The sequence below is a fragment of the Scylla paramamosain genome, chromosome 9, assembly GCF_035594125.1.
Source record: "Scylla paramamosain isolate STU-SP2022 chromosome 9, ASM3559412v1, whole genome shotgun sequence".
Classification (NCBI taxonomy): Eukaryota; Metazoa; Arthropoda; class Malacostraca; order Decapoda; family Portunidae; genus Scylla; species Scylla paramamosain.
The window spans coordinates 21,918,535-21,938,265 of NC_087159.1; the positions used below are offsets into that span (position 1 = coordinate 21,918,535).

The window sequence follows — 19,731 nt, forward strand, 5'->3', positions numbered from 1 at the left end:
GGCTTGTGCATTTTATCTGGGAATGTTGAAAAATATTAGATATCACTGACACGTCCTGTATATGAAAGTAATCAGTAAAAAAAAAAAAAAACAGCACCGCTGGCGGACGTACGACGTACTTATCTTGATCATGATTCTTCAGTTAAAGAAAGCGCCGCGCGCCTTTAGGAAGGAGTGTAAAGTGTAAACAATAGCCTCTCAGTTCTGCCGATACAAAGGCCTTTACTTTGCTTTACTATATCCAGAATAGGGTATAGCTCGTTCTTTCAGGAATTTTCTTAATTCCGCTGTAGTCCATGATTGTGGCAGTGATGTATCCATTGTGCAGGGTAGTCGAGTAAGCGTGGTCCTGTGTTTTGGTTTGCTCGCTGCCCAAGTACCCGAGGATAGTGATCGTACCGCAAAAATAAAGTCTCTGATACAAAATTATATTTTCTTTACATTAAATGGATTTGCCTGTTGTTTAGTACATGAAAATGCAAGTATATATTAGTATACTTCCATTGAGGTCAGTAGAAAATTACAGATTACCTGCCTTGATACACTTATAGGCTCTTTTAAGAATATCATCTGAAATTATGAATAGAGGCTCAAACAATGTCATGTGCTGTCAGTTATCACGAAATTAATTGACTTAAAATTCAGACGCATTACTGTGCAACGATACACCTTTGTAAGTTTGTAAAACCTTGCCCCAAAAAGTATTTATTTTCCGGAGAGAATTAAAATTTCTGGCGCCATCTGGTATCAAAACGCTCACTGCGACGTCTCTAATTATTTCCTTATAACCCTTATTCATAAACTGTGGAAATAGAGACAACAAAAGCAGAATGTGACATGTCTGAAAACTATTCACTACCCAACAAAACAACTGACTGACTGTTGTTGCTAACCTCTGTTTCTCCTTACTTTTCCACTACTGCCATCTCTCCAATTTTATTAAACTGAACTTAAATAACTAATGTCTTAATCAAACCTAAGAAATCTATTTACACCACACTAACATTAATGTATGCTGAACTCATTCCATTTCCCTTCTTTCAAATTATTTTTCACATCAGCCTGTCTCATATAATTTGGACAAGGTTCTATCAACTTATTTTCCAAGGTTGAAATACCAGAATTTAAGTTCAAAGAGAAAGAACACTAGACTATGTAGGATAGAGGGTGCAGCACACATCGTCACAATTCAGCCCCATCCTCCCACAGCTAGTGTCCTCACAGCCAGGGCATGCCATTTCTTTTTCAACCTTCATTGGGTTAATATCTGTGCTCTAAGTTTGTGTTGCTACAGTTGTTGGTATGCCATCTCCTCCCACTTCTTTGGGTTTGGCCATTACTGCTGCTGCTAAAAGGTTCAGTGGTGGTTTAGATAAGTTGTCAGATAAGTGCTGCTGCCTGTGATCCCCATTCCTTATGTGTGCAGTGCCGTGGCTCTTGTGTTTTAGACAAGCATTGTGTTGAGTGTAAAGAGTGTGGTCATTAAGGCTCATAAACACCAGATGACTCTTATGGTCAAACATAGATATAATGAAAAGAGACAACATTCATCATTTTCATTCATCGTTTTATGTAATTTCTTACTCATCATTTTTATGCCAGCTCTCTGAGCGAGGTATGGACCATTTGTCGCCAGCATGTTCAGATGTCAGGTTGCCTGCTTCACAGCTGAGTGATAGTTTAGCTGTAAATAATCTTGAAACTCAACTTTCCAGTGTCATGGTGCTTGTCTCCGATGGCTAATTTTTTGGGGCATGTCTGGTGATTCGACACATGCTAGCTTTAGTGAGGTTGTGGAAGAGATAGTAGATAACAAGCTGGCTAACCATGCTTCCATTCCAGCTTCTTCACTACCAGCTGGGGTCACATCCCTTGCCCTCCCTCCCACCAACATTCAGCCATTCCCTCAGCCAAATTTCGTCGGATTGGGAGTGGAGGGACATTTAGCAATTGGTGTTACCCTGGATTTCCCCATTGGGTTTTGCTTGCTAATCAAGTGGGTGGTCAAGGTAGTGGACTCACCCCTCCCAGGAAGGTGATCAGACTCAAACCAGAAACACTTGTTTGGCAGGGAGGGGTGAAGCAGACACAGGATGAGATGGTAGACTGTAAGAGAACAGCTCCTGTGGTTCATCCCATCCTCACTTGTACTGATGTGGCAGCACCTGCCCTATGAACTATTGGTTCTTTGCCAACACCACCAACCCTTGGCAGTCAGGTGACAGAGAGTGATGTGACGATTACTCACATGCTCTCCCTATCTGGTCAAGGTCAGACAGTGGTTGCCATTTAGGCAAAGGGTACACAGCAGATTGGAGGCACTGCTAACCTATCACAGTCCTCTTTTCAAGAGGATAGTGTTTCATATTGCTTCATCCTCTGATGCGGAGGAACACAGAAGTAAGGATAAACAACCTGGACAGGAAGGTGAGGGCATGGTGTTTGGCTCTCTCGAGTTGTCTTACTTTATCTTTGATCAGTTTAATGATGCTAGCAGGGAGACTGTTCATCACAGGAGATCGTCTGGTCTGGCTGAGAAGGGCTTTGTGGAGTCCAAACCAGGGAGAGAATTTGTGCCTTTTGATTGGTCACGCTCAGTGTTGGATGCCTTAGATTTCACTCATGATCTGTTGTCTAACAAAGTGGGGAGTGGTAAGTCAGCCATCCTTCCTTACACTGCTCAATGAAAGAGGCGCTTTCATGAAGTGAGTGACAATGCAACGAAAGGGAGGGCCTAAGTTGCCAATCATACACTAGGCCAGTATTTCCCTGAGAAGATGAATGATTCTCCAGCAAGATTACCACTGCTGACCTGACATGGTTGAAAAAAGCAGTGAGAGTCTTTTGTGAGACTCAAAACTTTCAGCTTTGGATCTTCAGATTCACTCACTTAGTTAAGCTGCAAAATAAAATGCCAATAGAGATGTTCTTATGGTCAAAGCAGTTAATAACATGCAGAAGGCCATTAAGGATGCAGCTAAGGAAATTTCCTTAGTTTTACCAAATTTAGTAACATTTAGAAGGGAGACAACATTGAGGAGTTTGCTGTCATCCTTCTTGGTATCAGACGAGATGGCCTTGTGACAGTATTCCTTGGACACAAAATTCCTGTTTGAGGAATATAAGCTTTCATAGAATTAACCAATGCTGAGAAGGTGGCCTCCCAGTCTTTCCAGGAACCAGTAGCATTGGTTCATAAGAAGCAGACCCAACTTGCCATGTCCCCTTTGGCCATGCATCCAGCAGCAAAGCCTTCCTCTTCTGACATATCCAGTCAACCCAGGAGGTACTTTGTGAAAGCCACTACATAAGCTATTACAACCTGGTCCTTCACATCCTGACTCAAAGGGACATGGGAAGATGTTTTTTTGCAAGCAGGAGCCATGTCCTTCAACTGCTCAAGTAGCAGGTTGGAAAGAGTGGGGAGATTTTGGTGCAGAGGCATGGGTAGTGCAAGTTTTAAGGGAAGAGTATTACATTCCCTTTGCCTGGCAACTATCACTATCAGAGTCCCCAATAACTTTCATGAGCTATGCATCCAAGTCAGAGAGAGGAAGGGCCCTGGAGGAGGAAGAAGTACAGACTCTACTCAGGAAGGGAGCAGTAGAGTTAGTGTCTCCCAGTCCAAGGTTTTACAGCCAGATTTTTTGTGGTTCCTAAGGCCAAGGGTAGGTTTCATCAAGTGGTAGACTTGTCCTTCTGCAACAAGTTCATCCCCAAGTCAAAATTCCTAATGGAAACTAACAGGTTGGTTTTGTCAGCAATTCAAAAGGCCAACTGGATGATGTCATTGGATCTGCTAGATGCTTACTTTCAGATCTTAATTCATCCAGAGAGCAAAGACTTTCTTTAGTTTGTCTGGAGAGGTCATTGTTTCCAGTTCAAAGTAGTTGGACCTCCCTGTTTCCAGTTCAAAGTAGTTGGACCTCCCTGCCTGCTTCTGTATTTTCTCCTTTCTATGACTTGAATTCTTTCATCTTTCAAGAGGGAGGTTTCAAGATGCTTATCTTCTTTTTTTTTAATTCTCTATGGGCATTGGCAGTAATTGGGCCTTTTTTTATTTATTAAAAATTTTTGTTGCCTTTGGCCAATGGCCCTCTTACATAAAAAAAAGTATGTTTTGGTTTGTCAACAGCACTGTAGGTCATCAAGAGAATTATGTCTCTGGTGTCAGCTATTCTCTCAGATATTCTATCACCTCCAGTAAGTTGTCTATGTTCTATCTCTGAAAACCCTTGAAACTGAAGAGTGAGTCTCTATCCCTAAATACTATACAACTTGGGGATCAACTCTTGACTTCTTCTAATTCATGAATATAATGAGCCTCTCATATAGTTGTAGGAGTGCTTCCCTCAATCTCAAAGCCTCTTCCTTGGACATTACTAGCAGCAACCAATCATCCAAGTAACATTTGTGGCAGTAGCCACAAATGCGTTTCTCTTCCAGTGGGATTATATGGAACTGTATGCCTTCCCACCATTCCATGTCATCAGGAAGGTACTCAGCAAACTTTGCACTTTAGAAGGGGTTAAGCTCATCCTCATAGCCTGCTTTTGGCCTCTAGTGGAGTTGTCCATCAACACCAAGAAGACTTCTTGTGAGGAAGGACCTTCTTTGCCAACTCACATTCACAGGGTTCACCTCAATCTCCAAGCACTTTATCTAGTAGGGTGGAGACTTTCAAGCAACTCCTCAGACATTGGGAATATTCTATGGGCTATATTCACAAGTCTTAGCTATGAAACATGTCACAGCTAGGAAAAATGGTTTATTCTTATCATAAACTCTGTGCATTTGTCAGAAGTCCATGCCAGATGCTAAGACTAGATCCACCCTGTCCTAGCAGCCTATGACAGATGCTCTCACTTCCAAAATGGCCACCTCAGCAGCATCTCCAGCTCAGGAATTATTAATCCAGATAGGACATATTGAATGAACTTTGTGACACTGAATTCATCAGAAGATATTGTTTTGACCATTCAGGTATACTCTTTTGTCACTGATCTAGTGAAGGAAGCCTTACAGAGTGACACAGAAAGGAGAAATCCACTTACCCCTGAAATTAAGGTGATCATAACACTTAGATATTTTGCTGTTGGGAAAAGGTACAGGCAGAAATACACTTGTGGAGTTGTGATGGCCTTGGTGATCATCGAGAGAGCCATCCTTGCCACCAAACCTATTTCTTTACACTGTTACTTGCCACCAAAACTATTTCTTTACATTGAGGAGTTCATATGGGACCACATTTACTATATTTCAAAGATTGATATACTATCTTACCTGTTGTGTTTCTTCCTCCAATACATAGAAACAAACAAAATATTTATAAAAATTATAAACAAAATATTTAAAAAAATTATAAATTAGTAAGTGGCAACTTTTCCCTTGTCTTTTAGTATTTGGTATCAAATAAGCACTACATATAGCAGATGGTTATGATTGAAGGTTTCACTCATCATAACTTATGACCTACGACTTATGAGACATTCCAAGTTACGATACGCTACGCATCTGCCATACCTATGTCACGTGTCATAACTTTATGAAGAATATAGCCCCAGAAGAATCACACAGAGGGTGGCAAAGGATAAAAAATTTATACCACTGAATTGTCAACATACTGTATTTACCAGCGTATTAGATGCATCTCTGCATAAGACGCACCCCTATTTTACAAGAATGTTTTCTGTAAAACATATTTTATTATGTTTGATCATAAATTTATGGAAAAAAAATTGTAGTGTGTGTGTGTAATAATAATAATAATAATAATAATAATAATAATAATAATAATAATAATAATAATAATAATAATAAACGGTTTATTATTTAGGCAGTTAACAAACTGAAAATGTACATAGGGGGTGGGGAAAAACTTAACATTAATCCTAAAGGTAAGTCTAATCTAGGAGGGAAATACTATTGATTGATGGCTCGCACCATGGTGGGAATCGCACTGAGTCTGTACTGGTCCGTGCGCGGCGCCTTCAGGGGCGTTATCTTGTTGTGGTGTCTGGTGGCACGGACCGGGCGAGGCGCGTCAGGCAGCAGCATGTTTCTGTGTGTGTGTGTGTGTGTGTGTGTGTGTGTGTGTGTGTGTGTGTGTGTGTGTAAGAGGACCACTGGCCAAGAGAAACAAAAATTTTTAATTAAAAGAAAGGCTCACTTAACCCTTCATTACAATGATGTCATGAAGCGTCAGTGGTATATACAATGACATCTATGTAGGTGTCAGGGTTGGATTCTATTTCAGTTGTTGTTGAGCAATCCCATATACTGCCTTTACTTGTCTTGACAGTCTCTGTATTATGTCCTTGAGGTTCTATTGCTCCTCCCATCCTCCCTGTTCCCACCAGTCTTGTAAATGAGCTACCCCATGCCCACCCTTTATCCAGAATGAAGAAGTCTCATTGGCAGAGCCTTACATCATAGTTTCCACCCTGTGATCCTTCCCTTATCTTCCATATCCCCCTATCCTTCTCTTAATCCTATAACTCTTTCCACCAGGGAGGAGAGACTGGGGGGTGTACAGTTCCCCCCCTGTTCATTCCTTGTCCTCTTACCCTCCTCTCCCTCCCTCCTCCCTACATTCTCTCTCTCTCTCTCTCTCTCTCTCTCTCTCTCTCTCTCTCTCTCTCTCTCTCTCTCTCTCTCTCTCTCTCTCTCTCTCTCTCTCTCTCTCTCTCTCTCTCTCTCTCTCTCTCTCTCTCTCTCTCTCTCTCTCTCTCTCTCTCTCTCAGGGAGACAGTGCGAGGAGTACAGTTCGCCCCCTCCTCCCTGGTTCTTTCCTTGTGACTCACTCAAGTTCATAAACACATAACTGCCCTCTAATCTCTTTTCTGATACCTTTGCCTTCCCTTCCCTTCCCATTTATTCCTCCTTCACCCATCACCACCTCATCTGTAATTTACTACCCTTCAACCACCTCAAATCATAAATGTGTGTGTGTGTGTGTGTGTGGCCCCCATATTCTGTTACGATCTCTACTTACTTATGATCGTACGATCCCAGTTATCTTTCCAAGAAAGTGGATATTACACTGATCCTGGAAAGTTTTAAAGGTCTGGATATTTAAAGTCTTCAAGTGCCTACCTGACCTATCTGAAATTACCAGAATTACACCCTCTCACTGTACCCTTACCTTGACACAGCACACCTGGAATCACCTCTAATACCAGATCAATGTTCGGGTAGTAGGAAACATGATTATTCTGTTACAACCATATATATTAATACTAATGATAGTTCACAAACAACATGAGGTAGTACACGTTAATACATGACGTTCTCGTCACTTCACACAACACCAGAACCCGTTTACACCTCCACTGGCCACTGAAATATTTCCCTCAGCCGGAGGAGTTTACTCAGATGCCTTCACCGTGTCTCTAAACAATAACTCCCGTATTTCACCTCAAACCTCACAGGACATCACCATCATCACCAAAAATCACCCATAACTCCATAACACCATCTCTAAAATCACCAATACACCACAACACCAGCTTCCAAGGTCAACACCACAGCCTCCACTCACAAAATGGCCACCAGTTTGACCTATGACCCCCTTGAAACAGCATCACCGGCACTATTCACCAACCGAATTTCAGTGGACAAGAACTCTTGGTACCACAAAAGACTCACTAACCTGATCCTGGATATCAAGGTTATACCGCCACATCACTAATACCTCCACACACTCACTCCATCACCATTCCACACAAGATTCTTCCCTGAGAGACGCCTCCCCTCTGTTCTACCTTACTACCTAAGGCGCTCTGCCTTCCCCTCCTTGGAATGTGTTGTTGCCCACTCAAGCTCCCCTCGTTTCAACATATTTCCACCTCTATTATACTTCCTCTCTTATACATACAAAGATATAGAGAACTTGAATTATGAAGAGAATGATACTACATGATATAAAATGAGTAAATAAGCCTTATACTAACTTATAACCAATAATAAGGGCAATGTCCAAAAGGCAGGTAACCGGAACATGGGGGACACTGAGAAAACGTGTTCCTTTTCAAGGTAAACTCGGCCAATAACATGACATCCCCCTTCCCAAAAGAGACGTAAGGCACCTGATTAGGATGCCTCACGACTAGATGGGGCACAAGACAAGGCATCAGCAATTATATTCTCACTGCCTTTTACATGGTGAATCTCTAGATCATAGTCCTGTAAGACCAGGCACCACCTCATCAGCCTCTGATTGGTGTTTTTCATTTTATGCAAGAAAATAAGCGGATTGTGGTTGGTGAAGACCTGCACAGGCTGACCCGTCCCTTTGTCATACACTTCAAAATGACTTAAACTCAGCACTAGGCCCAAAGCCTCTTTCTCAATAGTGCTTTAAGCCTTCTGATATGGTAACAACTTTTTGAAATAATAGCCTGTGGGGTGCTCAACTCCTTAATGTTCCTGCATTAACACACCACCCACACCATTCTGACTGACATCCATATTTTTTTTTTTTTTTATGTTGGAGGGACACTGGCCAAGGACAACAAAAATCCAATAAAAAAAATGCCCACTGAAATGCCAGTCCCATAAAAGAGTTGAAAGCGGTAGTAAAAAAATTGAAGGATAAGTGTCTTGAAACCTCCCTCTTGAAGGAATTCAAGTCATAGTAAGGTGGAAATACAGAAGCAGGCAGGGAATTCCAGAGTTTACCAGAGAAAGGGATGAATGATTGAGAATACTGGTTAACTCTTGCATTAGAGAGGTGGACAGAATAGGGTGAGAGAAAGAAGAAAGTCTTGTGCAGCGAGGCCTCGGGAGGAGGGGAGGCATGCAGTTAGCAAGATCAGAAGAGCAGTTAGCATGAAAATAGCGGTAGAAGACAGCTAGAGATGCAACATCGCGGCAATGAGAGAGAGGCTGAAGACAGTCAGTTAGAAGAGAGGGGTTGATGAGACGAAAAGCTTTTGATTCCACCCTGTCTAGAAGAGCAGTATGACTGGAACTCCCCCCAGACGTGTGAAGCATACTCCATACATGGACGGAAAAGGTCCTTGTACAGAGTTAGCAGCTGGGGGGGTGAGAAAAACTGGCGGAGACGTCTCAGAATGCCTAACTTCATAGCTATTTTAGCTAGAGATGAGATGTGAAGTTTCCAGTTCAGATTATAAGTAAAGGACAGACCGAGGATGTTCAGTGTCGAAGAGGGGGACAGTTGAGTGTCATTGAAGAAGAGGGGATAGTTGTCTGGAAGGTTGTGTCGAGTTGATAGATGGAGGAATTGAGTTTTTGAGGAATTGAACAATACCAAGTTTGCTCTGCCCCAATCAGAAATTTTAGAAAGATCAGAAGTCAAGCATTCTGTGACTTCCGTGCATGAAATGTTTACTTCCTAAAGGGTTGGTCGTCTATGAAAAGACGTGTAAAAGTGCAGGGTGGTATCATCAGCGTAGGAGTGGATAGGACAAGAAGTTTGGTTTAGATCATTAATGAATAGTAAGATAGTGGGTTATGGGACAGAACCCTGAGGAACACCACCGTTAATAGATTTAGGAGAAGAACAGTGACTGTCTACCACAGCAGTAATAGAACGGTCAGAAAGAAAACTTGAGATGAAGTTAAAGAGAGAAGGATAGAAGCCGTAGGAGGGTAGTTTGGAAATCAAAGCTTTGTGCCAGACTCTATCAAAAGCTTTTGATATGTCCAAGGCAACAGCAAAAGTTTCACCAAAATCTCTAAAAGAGGATGACCAAGACTGAGTAAGGAAAGCCAGAAGATTACCAGTGGAGCAGCCTTGATGGAACCCCTACTGGCGATCAGATAGAAGGTTGTGAAGTGATAGATGTTTAAGAATCTTCCTGTTGAGGATAGATTCAAAAACTTTAGATAGGCAGGAAATTGAAGCAATAGGATGGTAGTTTGAGGGATTAGAACAGTCACCCTTTTTAGGAACAGGCTGAATGTAGGCAAACTTCCAGCAAGAAGGAAAGGTAGATGTTGAAAGGCAGAGCTAAAAGAGTTTGACTAGGCAAGGTGCAAGCATGGAGGCACAGTTTCGGAGAACAATAGGAGGGACCCCATCAGGTCCATAAGCCTTCCAAGGGTTTAGGCCAGCAAGGGCATGGAAAACATCATTGCAAAGAATTTTAATAGGTAACAGAGGGTGGAGGAGAGGGAGGAACAAGTCCAGAATTGTCCAAGGTAGAGTTTATTGCAAAGGTTTGAGCGAAGAGTTCAGCTTTAGAAATAGATGTGATAGCAGTGGTGCCATCTGGTTGAAATAAAGGAGGGAAAGAAGAAGAAGCAAAGTTATTGGAGATATTTTTGGCTAGATGCCAGAAGTCACGAGGGGAGTTAGATCTTGAAAGGTTTTGACACTTTCTGTTAATGAAGGAGTTTTTAGCTAGTTGGAGAACAGACTTGGCATGGTTCCGGCCAGAAATATAAAGTGCATGAGATTCTATGTGGTGGAAGGCTTAAATACCTTTTGTGGGCCACCTCTCTATCATGTATAGCACGAGAACAAGCTGTGTTAAACCAAGGTTTGGAAGGTTTAGATTGAGAAAAAGAGTGAAGAATGTATGCCTCCATACCAGACACTATCACCTCTGTTATGCGCTCAGCATACAAAGACGGGTCTCTGACATGGAAGCAGTAGTCATTCCAAGAAAAATCAGTAAAATACCTCCTCAGGTCCCCCCAACTAGCAGAGGCAAAATGCCAGAGGCACCTTTGCTTAGGGGAATTCTGAGGAGGAATTGGAGCGATAGGACAAGATACAGATATGAGATTGTGATCGGAGGAGCCCAATGAAGAAGATTAGAGGTCAGGAAAAGGTCAAGAATGTTGGGTGTATCTCCAAGACGGTCAGGAATTCAAGTAGGGTGTTGCACCAATTGTTCTAGGTTGTGGAGAATAGCAAAGTTGAAGGCTAGTTCACCTGGATGGTCAGTGAAGGGAGAGGAGAGCCAAAGCTGGTGGTGAACATTGAAGTCTCCAAGAATGGGGATCTCTGCAAAAGGGAAGAGGTTCAGAATGTGCTCCACTTTGGAAGGTAAGAAGTCAAAGAATTTCTTATAGTCAGAGGAGTTAGGTGAGAGGTATACAGCACAGATAAACTTAGTTTGAGAGTGACTCTGTAGTTGTAGCCAGATGGTGGAAAACTCTGAAGATTCAAGAGCGTGGGCACGAAAGCAGGTTAAGTCATTGCGCACATAAACGCAACATCCAGCTTTGGATCGAAAATGAGGATAGAGAAAGTAGGAGGGAACAGAAAAGGGGCTACTGTCAGTTGCCTCAGACACCTGAGTCTCAGTGAGGAAAAGAAGATGAGGTTTAGAAGAGAAGATGTGGTGTTTTATAGATTGAAAATTAGATCTTAGACCACGAATGTTGCAGAAATTAATGAAGAAAAATTTGAGGGGAGTGTCAAGACACTTAGGGTCGTCAACAGAAAGGCAGTCCGACCTGGGGACATTTATGGTCCCCAGATGGGGACTGAGGTTGGTGTAGGAGTCACCATGATAATTTTGAAATTTTTCAGTGAAGGGTGTGTGTGTTATTAGGTGCTTGTAGTTTTGTGTGGAGGAAGAGAGTTGTCTTTGGAGGGCAGGCTGTGACTGCCCCCTTGTGTTGTGAGACACAAAGGGAAACGTTCAGTGAGGTCACAGCTGGGTTTAATGATGAGTTCACAGCAGCTCCTGAACAGCGCTTTAGACCTCACTGGGAGTAATTATTGTTTCGGCAGGTGTCTACTGCCTTTTCCTTTGAAATATAAGTAGCAAATATATCATTTACTGAATTAAAAAAATAAAACATTGAACTCAATGTGAACATTGAGGCACAGGGTGGTTTTGCTATAGTCTAAGTGGCATGACTGTGTGATGTGAATTGCTGTATGGCTTTTGTGATGCAAGCTATATGTGGTGTTATGGATTGTTGAGTGACCCTTCAAATTTTCCCAATCAATTTTCCTAGATCTCATCAATCTGTCCTTGAAATCAGACACATACTTGACCACAGTAAGAGGCTTCTCTGCCCCTAACCACTTTTCTTTTACCATCCTCAAAGGACCGTTCACCTCATGCCCATACACTAACTCAAACAGCCTGAAACCAGTTGATTCTTGCACACTGTCTCTTAACGCGAACAAGGCTAGTGGCAACACCTCATCCCACTCAACACTCATCTCCTCACAGAGTTTTAAGGGTTTGGTGAAATCTTTCTACACAATCCTGAGACTGTGGATGATAAGCACTCACCAGTTTCTGTTCAGTCTTCAGACTCTTTAGAATTTCCTTGAATGTGCGAGAAGTGAAATTAATTCCCTGGTCTGACTGCAACATCTTAGGAATTCCCACCAAAGAGAAAAAATTTCACCAACTCCCTCACAATGTTCTTAGAGTTTATACTCCTGAGGAGAATGGCCTCAGGGAACCTGTATGACATACACATAATAGTCAGCAAATACTGGTTTCCCCTCCGGGTCCTTTACCAAGGACCACCTTGCTGAAAGGCTCCTCAACCACAGGTATAGGGTGAAGGGGGGCAGGGTGAATCACCTGGTTCGGCTTGCTCACCTTCTGACATAGACCACAAGTTTTACAAAATTCTTTCACACCACCTCTCACTCTGGGCCAGTAAAAATGATACAGGATTTTTCCTAGGGTTTTTCTGATCCCTAGGTGTCCTGCCAGATTACCTTCATGTGACATCTCCAAAATTTTCTTCCTATACACCCATGGTACCACAATCTGCCTTTTCACCATCCAGTGATCAGAGGTTGGGGCTGTCAGGCGCCTCCAACTTCTCATTAATACACCGTTATCCACATAGTAACCCACGTACTCATCATCAAGCTCACCCAGCCTTTTAGCCTCATTCCAAATAGGTTTCAAGCTTTCATCACTCTCCTGAGCCTTCATCAACTCATTCTTTTTTACCACAAAATCAAGGTTGGGCTCCACCTGGCCTACAACTGGTTCATCACTCATGCCCTCCGAGTTATTTCCTTTTTCATCAGGTTCCTCGAACAGGACGCCCAGGCCTTCGTCCTCCTGCGTTGCTCCCTCGGTGTCCATGTGTCCCTTCCGGGCCATCGCTTGGGTCACCACGCAGACTGGGAACAATTCAGGCACCTCTGCCTCCCCATCTGTTGAGTGAGGGACTGCTGCTGGAGTGGTGGTTTCCATCATCCCTATCAGAGGCTTGTTTACCATCTGAAGTTTAGGGATAACTTCGACCTCCAGCCAGGTCATTCCCGACCAGCATGTCCACTTCATCTACGGGCAGTGTCTCCTTCACTCCTACCGTCACCTCTCCAGTGACATCCACAGTCTAGCCAAACTTTTTGCAGGGGAATACTGAACTTGCCTCCTGCACCCTTGCATGAGACCTCTCTGCCAGTGCTGGTCTCCTCATTCCATGGGAGTACACTACTTAAGATCAGACTCTGGTTAGCTCCCGTATCCCGAAGGATTCTGATCACCTTCTCAGGACTTCCCTCTACTTTCACTGTGCCCTTACTGGTGAAATGCTCAAAGCCCTCATCCTTCTGTGGCTCCTCTTGTATCTCTGCAGTCATATTCTCCACATAATTTACCAAGTCTCTTTGGGCAGCAACTGCTCCCACTGGCTTCGGCCATCCCTTCGGACACTGGTACTTCTTATGCCCTCTACTTCCACATCCAAGGCACTTAACTGCACCTTCATCACCACTACCCTTCTGGTAATAGGTAGTGCTCCTGGGCCTAATCCTGTGGGGTGTAGACCTCATGTTGTGGTCGGCTGCAGGGGCATGGTGGAAGTGTGGGGAAAACTATAGTTGTTAGGGCGGGGCTGGTTTGATCTGTGGAATGATGTCAAGTTCATTTGGCGGTCATTCTTATATCTCTGATGATCATCACTTTTGTTAGAGAATGACTTTCTCCCTCATGGTATTCATCTCTGTTCAGCCCATGGATTTCACGGTAATTGTCAGCCCTGCGTCCAGCTTCCATCGCATCTTTCACGTTGTGTAATACGAGCTCATATTTTAAACTGAGGGGCACTTGGCTCATAAATTGTTCCATCCGCTTAACTGCTTTTATCTCCTCAGTTGTAGTGGCTTCCTCGGCCTTCACCCACTGGCCCAGTTTAAGACTGACTTCTCGAGCCATCCCGAGATAAGTAACACCTGGGAGTTTTGTGATCCTGCAGAACCTTTCCCGGTACACACCCAGACTTAGACGGGTTGATCCCAACACTGCTTCCTTTACCACTTCATAATCACTCATTTCTTGCTCATTCAAATTCACATATGCCTCTCTAGCCATTCCCTCAAATTTAGACTGGACCAGTAATGCCCAGTCATCTTCATCCCATCCCTCAAATTTGCAGTTTTTTCAAATTGAATGAAGAAGCTTTCTTCCTCCCCTTCCACAAAGTTAGGCATACTGATTACCTTTCTCTCTAAATCCCTGTTGCCTTGAGCACTATTTCCTGTCCTGGCCCATTTACTTTATTTCTACTTTCTGCTCTAATTTTTTTCTATCTCAATCTCCTTTTGCATTTGCACTTGCACCTTCTACAACTCCACCTCTTTCTGCATTTGTATTTGAAGTTTCATTAACTCAAATTTTTCACTACTAGGAAAGTCATCTGTACCACTAAGAGCACCCAGGTTTATCTCACTGACCCCAGCACCTTCCTCGACACTCTCCCTATCATTATCCTCACTTTCACCACCATCATTTTCAAATCAGCTCCTCTCCACAAGAGCATTTATCAACTCTACCTGCATTTCCTCCTTTATCTTGGATTTCAACTCCACTTGGAACCTCTCAGCCACTGAAATGCACACTCCTCGACAGAAGGAACGCCTCAACACGTTTAGCGGCCATAATTGCAGTCACTACACTTCACAAAATATTCTTCCAAATATTACACCCCTGAGTATTAAAAAATATCCCAACAGCATACACCTTCACACACCAATACTGTCACCACAAAATAGTATACACAGGAAATACATGCACACTTTAAAGAAATATTTCACACAGGTGAACTCCTCCCAATGACAATCACCAGATAACACTTGTTACACTCCACAAATGTTCAAAATCCCGGACAGGCCCCCATATTCTGTTACGATCTCTACTTACTTATGATCGTACAGTCCTGGTTATCTTTCCAAGAAAGTGGACGTTACACTGATCCCGGAAAGTTTTAAAGGTCTGGATTTTTAAAGGCTTCAAGTGCCTACCTGACCTATCCAAAATCACCAGAATTACACTCTCTCACTGTACCCTTACCTTGACACAGCACACCTGGAATCACCTCTAATACTAGATCAATGTTGGGGGAATAGAAAACATGGTTATTTTGTTACAACCATATATTTTAATACTAATGATAGTTCACAAACAACATGAGGTAGTACACGTTAATACATGACATTCTTGTCAGTTCACACAACACCAGAACCCATTTACACCTCCACTGGCCACTGAAATATTTCCCTCAGCCGGAGGAATTTACTCAGACGCCATCACTGCGTCTCTAAACAATAACTCCCATATTTCACCTCCTCAAACCTCACAGGACATCATCATCATCGCCAAAAAATCTCCTATAACTCCATAACACCATCTCTAAAATCACCAATACACCACAACACCAGCTTCCAAGGTCAATACCACAGCCTTCACTCACAAAATGGCTGCCAGTTTGACCTATGATCCCCTCGAAACAGCATCACCGGCACAATTCACCAACCGAATTTCAGTGGACAAGAGCTCTTGGTACCACATATGACTCACTAACCTGATCCTGGATATCAAGGTTATACCGCCACATCACACTCACTCCATCACCATTCCACACCAAGATTCTTCCCTGAGAGACGTCTCCCCTCCGTTCTACCTCACGACCTAAGGCGCTCTGCCTTCCCCTCCTTGGAATGTGTTGTTATCCACTCAAGCTCCCCTCGTTTCAACATATTTCCACCTCTATTATACTTCCTCCCTTATACATACAAAGATATATAGAGAACTTAAATTATGAAGAGAATAATACTACATGATATAAAATGAGTAAATAAGCTTTATACTAACTTATAACCAATCAACCATATATAGTCTACCATATATATGTTACCTGCCTTTCGGACAATGTCCGAAAGGCAGGTAACTTAAACACGGGGGACACTGAGAAAATGTGTTCCTTTTGAAGGTAAACTCGGCCAGTAACATGACAGTGTGTGTGCATGCGTGTGTTTACCCAGTTGTATTTACCTAGTTGTATAATACAGGATTCGAGCAGGGCTCATAGTGTCCTGTCTCCATATCTATATTTATCCAACATTTCCTTAAATTTCTGTATGTTAGGTGCTGTAACAACCTCTGCATAATGACCATTCCAGATATCCACAGTTCTGTGTGGACTATACTTCTTGATGTCCCTCAAACACTGACTCTTCCTGATCTTCTTTGACTGTCCTCTCGTCCATCCAGCTTCATCTTCTTCCAGCAGCACCAGGTCCTGCTTGTCTATCTTCTCAGTGCAGTTAACTATTTTACACATCGTTATTAGATCTCTTCTTTCCCTTCTAACTTGCAAAGTTGGCAGTCCCATTTCCTTCAACCTCTCTTCATATATTAGGTCTTTCAGCTCTGGTACCATCCTTGCAGCTGCCCTCTGAATTCTTTCCAACTTCTTTGTATCTTTTTTCATATGCAGAGACCACACCACTGCTGCATATTCCAGCCTGGGATGTAGCATAGCAGCCATAATTTTTTTCATCATAGTCTTATTCATGTAATGAAATGCCACCCTAATATTTGTTAACATCCTGTACGTCGTGCCAAATATCTCACTTATATGCCATTCTGGTGTCAGAGTATCATGAAAAACCACTCCCAGGTCTTTCTCCTCCTTGCTCTTCATTATTACTTCCTCCCTCATTTAATAGACCCCATGCAGGTCTTCTTTTACTCTTTCCCAGTTCCATCACATGGCATTTCTTAGCATTGAATTCCAATTTCCACTTCTTGCTTCATCCATAAATCTTGTCAGTATCTCTTTGCAACTCCATACAATCAATATGGCTCTTTATTACTCTTAACAATTTTGCATCATCAGCAAACTAATTAATATAACTGGTCAAACCCTCCTGCATATCATTGATGTATATTTGGAACATAATGGGTGCTAACACTGACCCCTGTGGTACTCAGCTTGTTACACTACTCCAACTTGAACAGGTGTCCTTGATCACAGTTCTCATTTCTCTATTCTTTAAGTAGTCTCTCATCCATTTTAGCATTGTACCTCTCAGTCCTCGTTTATGTTCTATCTTCCACAATAGTCTTTTATGCAGAACTTTATCAAAAGCTTTTTTGATGTCTAAGTACGCTCCTTCTACCCACCCATCTCTGTTTTGTACTTCATCTATTACTCTTATATAGAAACTTAGTAAATTTATCACACATGACCTTCCTTTTCTGAAACCAAATTGGCTATTTGTTATAACTTTGTTCTCTTCCAAATATTTAACCCTCTTTTCATTGATCATTATTTCACAGATCTTGCCCACAACACTAGTTAGCAATACTGGTCTATAATTCAGTGGCTCAGTCCTCTTTCCTTCTTTATGTATTGGCACTATATTTGCTCTCTTACACTCTCTTGGTACTCTTCCCTCTATCAGTGAGCTGTTAATCACATCCCAAATTGGCCCCACCACTTGTTCTCTACATTCCTTTTGTGTGCAGCTTGACACTCCATCAGGGCCCATTCATGTCCAACTTCTCTAACAATTTGCCAATTTCATGTTTGCACCAAGACTTCCTATAACCTCTCTGCCACACTTCCTCGTTTGGTTCTGTAAAATCCCCTTCTACATTGAACACAGACCTGAAACTCTCATTCACAATTTCACTCATCTCTACTGCTGTTTGATACATCCTTTTTCCCTTTACTATCTTGACAATGGTCTCTCTGCTTATCATCTTTCCAAAGATTTATTTTTTTTTTTAAGTAGGAAGGACACTGGCCAAAGGCAACAAAAATCCAATAAGAAAAATGCCCACTGAAATGTCAGTCCCATAAAAGGGTCAAAGCAGTGGTCAAAAATTGATGAATAAGTGTCTTGAAACCTCCCTCATGAAGGAATTTAAGTCATAGGAAGGTGGAAATACAGAAGCAGGCAGGGAGTTCCAGAGTTTACCAGAGAAAGGGATGAATGATTGAGAATACTGGTTAACTCTTGCATTAGAGAGGTGGACAGAATAGGGGTGAGAGAAAGAAGAAAGTCTTGTGCAGGGAGGCTGTGGGAGGAAGGGAGGCATGCAGTCAGCAAGATCAGAAGAGCAGTTAGCATGAAAATAGCAGTAGAAGGCAGCTAGAGATGCAACAATGTGGCAGTGAGAGAGAGGCTGAAAACAGTCAGTTAGAGGAGAGGGGTTGATGAGACGAAAAGCTTTTGATTCCACCCTGTCTAGAAGAGAAGTATGAGTGAAACCCCCACAGACATGTGAAGCATACTCCATACATGGATGGATAAGGCCCTTGTGCAGAGTTAGTAGCTGGGGGGTGAGAAAAACTGGCGGAGACGTCTCAGAATGCCTAACTTCATAGAAGCTGTTTTAGCTAGAGATGAGATGTGAAGTTTCCAGTTCAGATTATAAGTAAAGGACAGATCGAGGATGTTCAGTGTAGAAAAGGGGGACAGTTGAGTGTCATTGAAGAAGAGGGGATAGTTGTCTGGAAGGTTGTGTCGAGTTGATAGATGGAGGAATTGAGTTTTTGAGGAATTGAACAATACCAAGTTTGCTCTGCCTCAATCAGAAATTTTAGAAAGATCAGAAATCAAGCGTTCTGTGGCTTCCCTGCATGAAATGTTTACCTCCTGAAGGGTTGGACGTCTATGAAAAGACGTGGAAAAGTGCAGGGTGGTATCATCAGCGTAGGAGTGGATAGGACAAGAAGTTTGGTTTAGAAGATCATTAATGAATAATAAGAAGAGAGTGGGTGACAGGACAGAACCCTGAGGAACACCACTGTTAATAGATTTAGGAGAAGAACAGTGACTGTCTACCACAACAGCAATAGAACGGTCAGAAAGGAAACTTGAGATGAAGTTACAGAGAGAAGGATAGAAGCTGTAGGAGGATAGTTTGGAAATCAAAACTTCGTGCCAGATTCTACCAAAAGCTTTTGATATGTCCAGTGCAACAACAAAAGTTTTACCAAAATCTCTAAAAGAATATGACCAAGACTTACAGAAGTACATGAGACTTACCGTAGGTTAGTTGAAATGTGCTTCGGATTTTGCGAGGCACATCACGTCTGCAATATGGTAGAGTTCACATGAGATACACTACACTTCGCCACACAGTCAGTCTTTAAAGATACAACTACCCACATGAAATATTATCTCCCAACCCTTCCAGTCAGTGAATTTTTGTTGTGTAAACCAAGAATCATCATTTAACAAAGGGAGGGAGTGGAGGGCATGTGAACTCTACCATCTAGCAGACGTGATGTGCCTCGCAAAATCCGAAGCACATTTCAACTAACCTACGGTAAGTCTCATGTACTTCTGTAATTTTACTTCGGCAAATCACTTGTCTGCTAGATGGTGCCGTTCACATGAGATTTTAAAATCATGTGGGTGTTGTATGTAAAGGGTTCTGTCAAAATTCACATTTCGTAAATAGGTGTAAATAAAAGTTCCTATTACAAAAACCCAATTTCATTTATGAAAATAGAACATGATTTTTACTG

The 19,731-nt window shown here is 42.4% G+C and overlaps 1 protein-coding gene across 8 annotated transcripts in view; it reads left to right on the plus strand.

The window, feature by feature from the left end:
- The window catches only part of LOC135103715 (mucolipin-3-like), a 374,712-nt gene that overhangs the window by 134,026 nt on the left and 220,955 nt on the right, over nucleotides 1-19,731 (plus strand). The window lies entirely within an intron of this gene.